The sequence below is a fragment of the Alligator sinensis genome, unplaced genomic scaffold (genome assembly GCF_000455745.1).
Source record: "Alligator sinensis unplaced genomic scaffold, ASM45574v1 scaffold1008_1, whole genome shotgun sequence".
NCBI lineage: Eukaryota > Metazoa > Chordata > Crocodylia > Alligatoridae > Alligator > Alligator sinensis.
This window is the reverse complement of record NW_005842013.1, coordinates 2,498,033-2,510,286: the sequence shown is the minus strand read 5'-3', so window position 1 is coordinate 2,510,286 and position 12,254 is coordinate 2,498,033. Positions and strand designations below refer to the sequence as shown.

The 12,254-nt window shown below is 47.1% G+C and overlaps 1 protein-coding gene across 8 annotated transcripts in view; it reads left to right on the top strand.

Annotated features, from left to right (window-relative positions):
* Positions 1 to 12,254, top strand: part of GDPD5 (glycerophosphodiester phosphodiesterase domain containing 5) — a 309,687-nt gene that overhangs the window by 56,553 nt on the left and 240,880 nt on the right. For 5 of the 8 annotated variants that reach the window (XR_003093654.1, XM_025202057.1, XM_025202053.1 and 2 more), the window contains one exon: positions 9,091 to 9,186. The gene's annotated coding sequence lies outside the window, so the exon portion shown is untranslated. The remainder of the gene's footprint in view (positions 1 to 9,090; positions 9,187 to 12,254) is intronic. The other 3 variants (XM_025202055.1, XM_025202056.1, XM_025202054.1) reach the window with 1 other exon arrangement.

The window sequence follows — 12,254 nt, the reverse complement described above, 5'->3', positions numbered from 1 at the left end:
AAAGAGTCTGGGGGGCATTAATATACACTTCCTATTTAAGGCTGGCTGAGAGGGTGTCAAATGTGTATTATAAGGAATTAGGGGAGATTCTTGAAGGGAACAAGTGCGATGCAAAACCTTAGTTTACTTTCTAAGTTTTGGTAGTGTTGGAATGATGTTGTAGTTTCGATGGGTATGGGACTGATTATGTGAGAGGCAAGGGTTTTTTGGGGTGGCATCTTCTTACTGGACCAGCTGTAGTTAGTACAATCAAAGATAGTTGCCAAAAAAACCCTTTAATTTTTATAGCAGAGATTCTCACCTGGGATGCTGGGAGATCCTTTTAAGGTTGGTGCTCAATAGTGGTAGTGTTAGGCGTGCAAACACCTGCACCTGGTTCACAGGAGAAGCCCAGTTTATCCATAGTACTGGGAAGGCCCATGTTATGTATTGTGCGTGTTCATGTTGCTGTCTTAGGGCTGTCTCCCACTGGGAAAGACATAGATTAGTGTTGCCAACTCTTTTTCCTGGAGACAGGATTGCTTTCGACTGACGTTTTCTGCTTTTATTTAAAAAAATATCACTTTTAATCCTTGCTTTCCTGGAGAGAGTCTTGAAAATAGGAACCAGGGTAACCTGATGCATTTGGAAACCAGAAGATAAGAACCCACCACTTGCTATTTTTTTTTCCAAATTCATTATTTTCCATCTATAGATATCTGAGGTCTGAGAAATCACGGTGTGAGCAATAAAACTGCTGCTAGCATTTCCACCTAGCAGAGATTTTGATCAAACGGATGAGGCTTGCATGCCTTCCCTGCTTGCAACACTCAGGGCCCTTGCAAACAGAGAGATGCCGTTGATTGACTTTCCATGCTCCTGTGTACGGGATGTTTTTTGCACCTACAAAACTTAATTGCCTTGTTCCTAACTGATTGCATTTCAGCACTTGGAGTCCCCCACATGCTCCAGCTATTTTTAACATAATTGTTTGGTAGAAAGAGACCTGAGAAGTCTCCACTTGAAAGACTGAGCCCAAGCTAGCCTGACTTCATAACTCTGTGCGGTGGATGACATGGGGAAATATCAGTTTGGCCAGCTCAGCTGTCAGGGTGGAGAGTACCCCTGTCCACACTACTCAGCAAGTCTTTATCACTGTTGGAATGATTTTGTTTGGTGGATTAATGCGCTTTGACACCTATGACAGCTGTCAACAGAAGTGCTGGAACGGCAGACAGTACAGCTGTGAAAAGAAATACACAATGCGATTTGGAAAGCCGGGGCATGAACCTCCGTGTGTTTCCTGTGTTAGCTTATCTGCTGTTAACCACTTCTGGAAACTTTCTCCCCTTTACGTGCAGTGTCGCCATAAGATGAGAAGGGCACTATTCCAGCTGGTGCCTGGCGGCAAATACATTTCCAGAAATGCAGGGCTAGTGTGAATTTGCTTCCCGAATGAATGATACTAACAGGGCACAGGGCTGTCTCTAGGGTGTCTTAGGATGCAATTTCTGGTGTAGGAAAATCTTGATTTTTTTATTTTTTTTTATTTTTTGGTATATAGAGACTATCTGATCTGATTTGGCTTGCTGGGAATGGGCCACCAAGTAAACGTTTGTTTCTTCCCTTCCCAAAAAGCTGGTGTGGGATGGAGTGGGGTGAAGATTTTTTCAGAGGTTGCCAGTAAGATCAAACCTCTTGAGTACTGAGCGGGGACCAAGTCTTTGCCCTTTCATTTCTGCAAGAAGGACAGGTGCTGGGTATTTCTCTAGTTTTTTCCTTAACCCCCCGATATCTAAAGAAATACCAATAGTTTTGTTCATCTAGAGAAGAAACAGCAAGTGAACCCAGCCAAAGTCTGGGTTCCTGGCCTCTGCTGACGTAGGCTTTTTGCTATGAAAGTGCCTCTGGACCTCAGTTAGTCCCTAAGCCATCCTGCCCGGCTAACGTGGCTAACCCCCTCCCCGGGTAAAAGGATTGATGCATGTTTCCAGGGAGAAATGTGCTTGCTGGTCTTCCCTGTTGATTCGGTCATCTTCCTCAGCCAGCCAGTTCCTCCGCAGAACAAATGGAGAGGTTGACGCACAGAAAAGCAAGGGACGGGCTCGCTGGGGACCAACATAAGTGTCATTTAAGGTGGCGCATTGGACTCCGAGCTGAACTGTATCTTCAGCCGTTGCTTTTGCTCGGCGTGTCCAGTTCAGAAGGTAACAATCCCTTTATGTCTCTCGTGCAGTTGGATCGCTTTGCGGCATCCAAGTGGGCGAGGGTACCTCTTCCTGATGGGCTCAGCACTGCCTTTTGATTTCTGCTTCCCGTCTGGGTGAGAAGGAGCTTGCTTGCATGGCTCGCCCACAGCGCGCCTATGCGGAGCAAGGCAGCCCTGTGCTGAGATATGCTGCATTGCAATGCATGCTCCTTCCCAAACCAGAAGCAGTAGAGTCACGTCGACGCAGCCGGTGAGCCAGCCAACAAACTGATTTCAGGAGCTAGTATAGGGAGGCCTGGCATAGTGTATCTTGGCACGGTGCTGCCTTCTGCCAGCAGGCGTACTTGCAGTATCTCATAGCCCAATTCAGAAGATTTTATCAAATGTTCCCCCTGGACGCTCTGACGTGCAGTGTTGAGTGTGGTGAACTCTTTTGCTGTTAAGTGCCTTGATCTTAATGTTTCATGAACTGTTCATGCAAAACTGGGTTTTGTCGGTGTCTGGATGTGAACTCGGGCCTCCCTTTTACACAGCCACGCCAACGCGACCTGTATGTGTACGGTCTGGTTGCTGCGGTCCTTAGGGCCAAAACATTTATCCGTCTGCGCGGCGTATTTCTGCTCAGCCCTTTGGCTTTTGAAGCAGAGGAGTAATAAAGCGACTGTTCTTGTGGTTAGAACTGAAATGCCGTTGGCAAGAAAAATACCCAAATGAGGTTTTATTTCACTCTATTCTGCATGTAATTTGTGACTTAGAGCAGGGGTGTCAGCCTTGCCTGGAGATCTAGGCCTGGATCTGGACTGCAAAGGTCTTTATGGGCTGGACCTAGCCCGGGCCGTGGGGGTGATCATTACTGCATTGGGATCCAGCAGCCCTGAATGGTGCGGTGGCCCAAGAAGGGGTCAATCAGCCTGACTTGATGTGGATGTCGGTGGCCAGCGAGGTCAAAGAGGTCTGATTTCCATGGCAGGCCATGCTCCCTAACTTTCGGTGGTCTGCTGCTAGTCTGGATTTGTAGATCAGATCCAGCCTGCATGTCATATGTTCGTCCCTGATTTAACTATTATGTTCCACTGGTATTTTGGGCATCCTTTTGTGCCAGACCCTTCACAGTCGCATAGTAAGACATCACTCGGTGTCCCAAAGAGCTCCCAGTTTAAACAGACGGGCTGGCAAAAGCATGGGATAGGAAACTGAGGCCAGAATTGCAGCTGAACAAGCCTGAGAGTCCCTGGGGCAGGGTACATGCCATCTGCTCTGCTCTGCATGGTCTAAAGTTGTAGGCCTACCCTATCTCCTCTGCTTTTTGTCCTGCGCTCCCTGCCTGATCTTCTGCTCTGCTTTCTGCTCCCGGGCCTATCAGCTGCTGTGCTGCCTGTCTCCTGCCTGATCTGCTGGATGCCACATACACCGGTGACCCAGACCGTGAGCTACAAACTATGTTGTGTGGTCTAAGCGTGGGTTGAGCGCTCTTGGGCCCCTTATGGACCATCTCTCCAACTATCCTGTGCTACCTCTGAGAGGGATATTGGCAGGCGCGTTTTGTTTTTCAGGAGGGAGCTGGTGTTTGGATAAGTTTCCTCGTTTAATATATTTTGCCCTTCAAGAAAGCCTTAGTGCATCTCCCAGCAGTTTTGCAAACACAAATGTCTTTTCATTTCTCCAGCGCTCCTGTGAGCCTGGTAAGGAAGTGTTTTCCCAACATTATGGTTAGGGAAACCGAGGCACGGGAAGCTTGGCTGGTCATATAAAGGCTCTGTGGCAGAGCTGGGAGCCAAAACGCTTGGCTTTCAGTGCTGTGTCTTGGCTACTTGACTCATTCCTCAAAACGAGCAGTGTTAATTAGGCTGTGTGACCTGCATCGGTTTCCCCGAGGGAAAGGACGGAGACGGGGGCTGGCGGGCGAACAAAGGGGTGTCTGTGAGTTTGACCTGCAGTAGACTTTGACAAAGTGCACTGCATATCGTCTTTGGCCAAATAATGCATCATTCATAAAAGAACCAGGGCAAGGGCTTTGTGGCCAAAGCCCTTCTGAGCGTAGCTTGTGCCGGCCAGTAGAAACCAGTGAGAGACGGGTGCATAATGTATGACCTGTATTCTTGTCGGGCATCACAAAGAAGCTGTCTTTTAGAAATAAATGTGTAGGTTCCTGGGAGACTGGCACTGACCCCGCCTACAAATGGCCCGGCATTTTTTCCTAAAAATCCTTTACGGTTGGTGCGATGGTTAGTTTTTTTTTGAGGAACCTTAATGGCTTCGTGGCTGCAGTAGGACACTGGAATTTGGGTGGATGACCCTGGTATCCAAGCCACGTGCATGTTTCTGCTGGTTAAATGTGGTTGGTTGGCTGATGACGGGGCTGTTCCCTTGGCCCACCCTGGCTTGTTTCCGACTAGCCACTTCGGGAGGGTTTCTGTCTACACCCTCGACCGTCTGTCACCGTACGTGTCCTAGTCTAGCATCTTGCTCCAACTTGCCAACACTCATAGCATCTCTAGGGAGGTCATGGGCAAACATGTTGCTGTGTTCAATGCATGGAAGAAAGCGGATACCTGTGGGCGAAGTGGTTTTCTGATCACTGAACTAGACCTGACTAGACCTTCAGGTGGTATTTTCCCCCTCGGTACATTTGCATTTTTTATATATTGTACCGGTGGTTGAAACACTGTTGATTGCATTCATTTTTCTTTTTTTTTTTTTTTTTTTCCCCCTTAAAAAATAGCTACCCCACGCATGCCACCCGTAAGTGATGGCATATAACTAAAAACATAGCTACTGCAACTTGCCAGTGTATTTCTCCATGACAGGTTCTCCTTCTGTGGTGCAGACAGGAAGGAGAGGCAACGTGAGCTTCATAGATTAGCACCTAAATCCAAGGGGACTCCAGCAAAAGAGATGAAGGGATAGCAACAGCCATTAACAGCAGTTGCAGCTTGTTGTCTCTTCCAGTTTTCAGCTCCTCCGACTTGTCGACAGTAATCATAAGTGATGGATCATTGGAAGGGAAACGATACAAACTATTTTCATTTCAACCACAAGTTCCTGGGCATGAAAAAGTTCATTTTTGTTCTAGGAGATGCAACTCCCTCTCAGGGTAGGCATTTTTATGTGACTTTTTCTGGCTTATGTTATAAAGGGAGTCATAGAAGAGTCGATAGGTGATCCCTTTTGGCCCGTGAAGTCCATGAATCTAGCCACGTGGGATGGTTGACAATATCCTTTGGCAGCAGCAGCCACAATTTTGATCGGTCCCTTCATCTCCTGGCTGTGGCTTGGTAGTGTGGACTGTAGCCAAGCTCATACAACCATTCCCACTTATTTCTTTGTCGTCACATGCTTGATTTTAAAAAACAAAAAACCAAAAAAACCCGCCTGTTGCTTTGACTTGACCTAATAGCAAAGCCAGACTCTGATTACGTCTCTTAGATTAGTCCTAGATCCCCCAGAATCAAGGGACCAGTCATTTTAGTTGGATTTAGGGGTGTCCACATGAGATGTCTACGAATAAAGGGGTGTAAATATCCTGGGGGGATGTGGGAAGAGGAAAAGGACATGTGTTAACAATATGGGGATAATAACCTTCTCTCCCTTCCCTTCACCCCCTCTCAGGCCTTCAAGGGGTGAGGGTGTCCTACCAGATACAGCCTCTGAGTTTCTTCCATCCCCGTCGGAGCACTTGACCACCTGCAGGAGGCTGGTCTCTGGAGTAAATAGATTTCATAGACGTTAGGGCTGGAAGGGACCTTGCGAGATCATCGGGGCCGGTCCCCTCCCCAAAGGGCAGGAAGTCAGATGCCCCCAGCAAGGTGAGCATCTAAGTGTTTCTTGAAGGTATCCAGAATAGGTACTTGCACCACTTCTGGGGGAAGTCTATTCCAAACTCTAGAGACTCGGCCGGTAAAGAAGTTTTTCCTTATGTCCGGTCTTAAGTGCTCTTTCAGCAGTCTGTGACCTTGTCTTCCCTTAGGGTGCCTTGGTGAACAGATGTTCTCCCAGATCCTGATGCACATCCCTTATATACTTATAGGCTGATAAAGGTGGCTTCTCTTCTGCAGGTAGAAGAGGGACGAGATCCTGGCTCTGCTCATGGAGGCAGAAGGGAAGTGGAGGGGACGGCATCCTTAGACTGGTCCCACACGTGGAAGGGGCAGTGTAGGATTGGAGGGGAGGCAGGGGCTGCAAAACCTGACTTTCTTCTGCAACATGGTTCTCAGGACTGGAGGGCATGTGCTAGATTTGATAGATTTCTAGGGTTGGAAGGGACCTTGTAGATCATCGAGTCCAACCCCTTGCTGTAGGCAGGAAAGAGCGCTGGATAGTAACAATCAGCCTCCCTTAAGGTTGCTTAGCATTGTGGGTGCATTGCAAATACCTACACCAGTGGTTCTCAGCCTTTTTCTGACTTGGAAAATACCAGCTCTTCATTTTCACTCCCTTTTTGACTACGTAGGAGTACTAGAGCAATTCTTCTGTTGCCAAGAACTTGGACCACAACAAGGAACAATGTTTTAATGCTACAGACTCCTGTTTGAAAGCTCTGGGTTGTTGCGAATTGTGGTCGCACCCCTAGCAAGGCTAACATTGCGTGGCACCTCGTGGCACCCCTGAAAGGTTCTCAAGGCACTCCGGGGTGCCACAACACCCTGCTTGAAAATCATTGACCTAGACTTAGCTAAGTGAAAAATATCTGGGTGCTAGCCGAGGATTTGATGTATTTGCTCTTTCGGCGTCTGCTGTTTGTGCTATAGGGCCTGGTCCTTGCTGAGAAAAACGAAAAAGCCATTTCACTTCCCCGGTGAGCAACACCGTGGAGGAGAGTGCTTCCTATTCAAAACGCTTGTATTGAAGAAAACAGTTCCCTTTTATGTCGTTTCCGAGAGATGCAAGGAAATCCTTTTATTGCCATAGATGATGCATTAAGGCGAGGCTAGATCGGAGGTGAGTGTGTCTAATTAATTAATTCAGGTTTTCAGTTTTAGGGCTGTGGAGTGGAAAGTGTAGCCCGTCTGCATGGAGCGGAGCCTTGTGGAGCCTAGCAAAGTTGGTGACTTTCTGGAGGCCGGCCAGGCCTGCTGCAGGAGCCCGGCACTTTTTCTAGAAATCTAACGGCAGAATTTGTTATGGGGTTTTGGGGTTTTTTGTTTTTGGTTTCTAGTCACTTCCTGCGTGTGATTCAGGACGAAGCACCACTTCCTGATATTCAGTATTGCTCACGAGCCACACGACTAAAAATGGATCCGCTTTGTTTTTCTGCGGTCAGATGTTGAATGCAGGGACCTTTTTTTAGGGCAGACTTAAAGAGCTGAATAGGAATCCTAGCCTTCTGTGTGAAGGTTTAGGGGAAAAAAAAAAAAAAAAAAAAGTGTACAAATTTTGGTTCAGTTTCTGCAGAAAGTCTGTTGTTCCTGCTATCAAGTGTGGCAGGGTATTTGCATGGGGACTATCCCTGTGTACTGCGAGCCAGTCCAAATGTTGCTTGGCGGGGTAGGATGTGACATGGGTTTTGAGAAATAAACATTCATTTAGGAAAAATATTGTTCGTTCTTGAAGTCCGTCGTTCTCAATGGGGGTGGCACTCTGTAGTAGCACCGGTAGGTGTGCAAACACCTATGCATGATGCACAAGATAAACCCAGAGATGTCCAGTAGAAATTTTTGGTGTTGTATCATTCTGACCTGGTGCAATCAGTTCTTCGCAACAGAAGGATTGTTCTGGCACTCGAGAAACAGGTGAAACCTCAGAGCTGGCATTTTCTGAGCGGGGGCCTTGAATCTGCGAAGGCTGAGAACGGCTCCTCTAAGTACTTGAGAGCTGAGGCTCCTCCTAAGCTGCGGTGACTTTACCTGCATTGGTTTTGTGATGGTAAAACTGATAGGCCACAGGTCGCATATGTAGAAAAGACCAAGTTTTCTCTACGTTGGTAGAGTGAGTGCCTTTTGCAAGAAGCACCAGTCTGGTGTATTCGGTGCACGATTGGTGATCTCCCTGCAGTTAAGTCAATGGCCTGTTCGCACGCTTAAACTTAACCTTGCCTTAACCTGGCCTGGGGTATGGGCATAAGGAGACGGATATGTCTTTTTGGTATGCTTGTCTGGATGCTTACTGACTATGACTAACTACAGGACTGTAACACTGCCCTACTTTTCGTTTTGCGTTAATGTGGGCGTGTTCTGATCTTTCATTTTTGCAAAATTCATTGCAAAATTTCATTTTTTTTCCCCCCTTTGCAATTTTCAGTGTCACTTCACTGGCTTCTCTGACGTCTGTGGTGGCTGAGTGGGGATCAGTGGTGGAAAATGTGTTTTAAACAAATAGATACTGGGATGCTTGCTTTTTGGAGGCGCCCTAATGCACGGTTGCACCAACTTGCTGAGTAGGTTCGCCAAACAGCTACCCACAGGAATAAACACCAGGTTAAATTTAGACTCTTCCACCGCAGAACCTGCCGTGCAAATTTTCTTCTGAACCGCGGCTCCTGGTATTAGCGTCGTTCTAATTCACCGCCTGATTGCTAAAAACAGCTTGTCAGATTGTTTTTCTTCAGTGACACTGACTGATGGGAGCCTGCAGAGATGGAAATAGGTGATAAAGCCTTGGCACGTTGCTGGTGAGCTTAGAGGAACTACACACTGCCTCTAACAGTTTCGCTTGGTTGTGATGCAAGTGTGGGCTTGGCTTAAGGGCGACCTGACTTGTGTTAAGGCACTCACCTGTGGGAGCATGTTCACAGCATAACTTCGTCCCTGGGAGTTGAATGGTCGGAAGTGATAAACGACGTATGGAAATATCTCAATTTCCAGGCCAGATTTGCTGCATCGAAGTTCCTGAACAGTGCATTACAACAATTCATCGCTGAACAAGAGACCAAGATTGCTTATCTTTTTTTCTTTTTCTTTTCTCAGCAGTTCCAGCACGGTGGGTCTGTCCCACTTAAGTCGTTCTGGTACATTAAAGCTGCAGCGGACTGAAACATTCACAGTGCAGACAGCAACTTAACGGTAAGAGAAATCCAGTATGATTTAAACGACTATATGAAACTATTTGCAAACAGGATCAACATTTGCAAATAGGGATCCCTTATTTCTGAAGTTTAGATTCCTGTGCAGTTGTCCTACCTCCGCCTAGGAAGGTGGTGCAGCGGTATTTTTTCGACCCTTCTTGCTTCTGGCCTGTCATACGCGAGTCGATGCTATCATTTAAATCCATTCGTATAGACATAAGATTATAGGAAAGCAGGGCTGGAAGGGACTATGCAAAGAAAGAGGTGTTTCTACCTTATAGAAACTATACATTTCATTACCATATTGCTGTGATACTCCATGCATGGCCCCTCCCTTCCCTCTTTCCCAGGTGTCAGATATAAAGCTGGCTCAGGTTTGAGCAAGGATCATAGTCCAGCTCTTTGGGTGGTGAGTGTGAAGTCTTTCGAAGTGGAGCCGTTCTGCTTGGCGTTTATGACCAGTAGTGTAGCAATGAGTGGGCAGGTGTGTCCCTGTTCTTCATTTTTCCCCTTCTCCTATCCCACCTCACTTCCATGCAGTGGGTCCAGTGCATGCAGTGCACTTCCATGCAGTGCCATGCCGCACGGCGGAGGGTCAGCAGCCAGAGAAACGGGGTGCTGCAGGGTGGGAGGTGTTACAGAGGGCTAACCTTACCTTCCTTCTTTCTGCTACTGAAAATCAGTGCTTTAAATGGCTGGGACACACACATCAGCAGCAAGAAAAGGAGGTGACATCTTCCCCTGCAGTAGTGAGCCTCTGCTTTCACGGCCCTGGCCAGTCACACCTCTGGTTATGTCTTTATCTGTGCTGTCAAGCCTCCGCCAGGAGCTCGTGGCAACCTGTGGCTGAAAGGGTTGAACGACTGATGGCTGAACAGAAAGCAAAGCAGAGCTGTACGTCTGAGCGGGGCTGCTTTTTTCTAATGTTTTTGTATGAACGGAAGAGCGGGTCACTGCCTTTTTTTAGATAAAGGCACGTTGGGAAGGTCTCATTTCTGTGCTTGTAACATTAATTTCTTTCCATGTCGCTTTTCTCTGTATTACAAGCTGCTTCTGACCTTGTCTTTAATGCTTCAAGGCATTGTTGGAGGAGTGCAGAAAGTTATCCATCTCCTAGTAACAACTGTGACATCTTGCTCTGGTCCAGCAGGGTTTTGTGCTTCCCCACATCATTCCTCTGAGCTGGGACGAGTGCAATGGGACAGAGAGTACTGGTAGTATTTGTACTTCGAAAAGAGATCTCTCTCGTGGATGGTACAGCCATAGGCAAAATAATTTTTCATAGGTGATGTCTATTCTTAAACTGTTTTCTAAACCCAGTGACGCTTCCTAGATTTGAAATCTTTGCTTCGGTTTGCAAGATAAGGCCAGCAAAGTGTTTGAATTACTGCAAGGATGGGGGTTTTGCCACCTTCTGTTTCTAATTTTCCTGGGTTTCCAAGCTGCCTTGGCTGAAACTCTCCCTGCAAAATGTTTAAAGCTAAATGAGATAAATCATCTAATCCATTTGGTCTGCCCCTGAAATCTGATTTTAATTTGAGCAGGGTCCATTTCAGCTTCTCCTGTAATTTCGACTTTAATCTGGAGGATGAGGAATGGGTGCCAGTAAGCAGTTTCTTCTAGCCGGACGTACTTCCTCTTCAATAAACTGCTTTGTAGTGTCATTTTAAGGAAAGAATCCAAGACTTTCATCTTGTGGCAAATATGGAAACAAATCCCCCCAAATGTAACTGTTAGGTTGCAAATGTAAAAGCGTCAGAAGGAACCAGCGACCTTTTGGGGAGCAAAATCATCTCCTTGGGGTTTGTCTGTTAGGACTCAACCCAGAAGTTGAACGAGTTGGAAAACCATGGTATGAAATGACTGCATTTTTTTTCTGAAAGGTATGCACACATGCAAAAGGCAGGGGCTGTTTTAATAAGTCAGACTTAATTCTTGCTTCACCATTTACTCAAAGAATTCCTGGGCAGCCGTGAACAGTTTTTATTCTGTTGTTGTTTAAAGCTATTTCTGCATAAGGTTCAACTTGTGAATAAGGTTCAGTAAGAGAAGACCCGATGCTTTGTCAATACCGTTACGTATTATAGCAACGCGTAGCTGGGAGGATGAAGCTGGTGTGAAGAAGAGCATTGAGGAGAGGCCTATTCTCTCTGCTAAATGTCTTGCATTCAGTGTAAATGGCAGGCTGGGAAACAAATATTACTCTGGATATTAAAGCTCACAGGGGCCTGGACGTTGTGCTCTTGGGTAGAGGTTGGCAACTTTTTTGGCTGGTGGTCCAGATTGACGTAGCTCAGGTCCAAGGTGGACCAGGACCAGGACCCAGTTGCTTTTGTTGCTGTTGCCATTGCTTCTCCGAATAGTTTGGCCATGGCTGTAAATTGCCAATCCATGCTCTAGAGGACTTCGTTCACCGTGACATAAATTCAGTCCTGGTATAAAGCCGCAGCCCTCAGGCTCTACTGCTGTGTCCAACACAAAGATATGCATGGTTTCAGGTAGGGCTTCTTTGCAAGAGGCCCTGGAGCTGCTGGAGCTTGAGCTATCGCTTGTGGGTTCGGAGGCCTCGTCCGGTGCCATCTGGTGCGACAGCAAGAGGGCGGCTTTTGACACATTGATGTCCGAGGAGTTGCACCTGTTTCCCCAGGGCTGCCGTTGGCACGTGATTTCCATGCTCTCTGACAGGGTACCGAAAGGGAAGCTCTGCTCTGTGAAAGGAGGTGGTGACGGGAATAATAACCTGTCCTTCACCAAGAGCCCATCATCTGGAGAGACTTCTGATCATACCTTGCTACCCATCTTGTCATGCAGGTGATATCCTCCCAATTCTGGTTCCTTCAGCTACCTGCTGTGCATTGAAATCCCGAGGAAAAGCTTGTTCCCTCAGCATTGCCCATGCCAAGTGTGTCAAAAACTTGGGGGGAAGAACATGTGGCTTGTATTAGTCCTAGATGGCAAATACGTTTCATAGTTTCATAGTTGGTCGGGTCGGACGGGACCTGAGCAGATCATCAAGTCCGACCCCCTGCCATGGCAGGAAAGAGTACTGGGGGCAAACGACCCCCG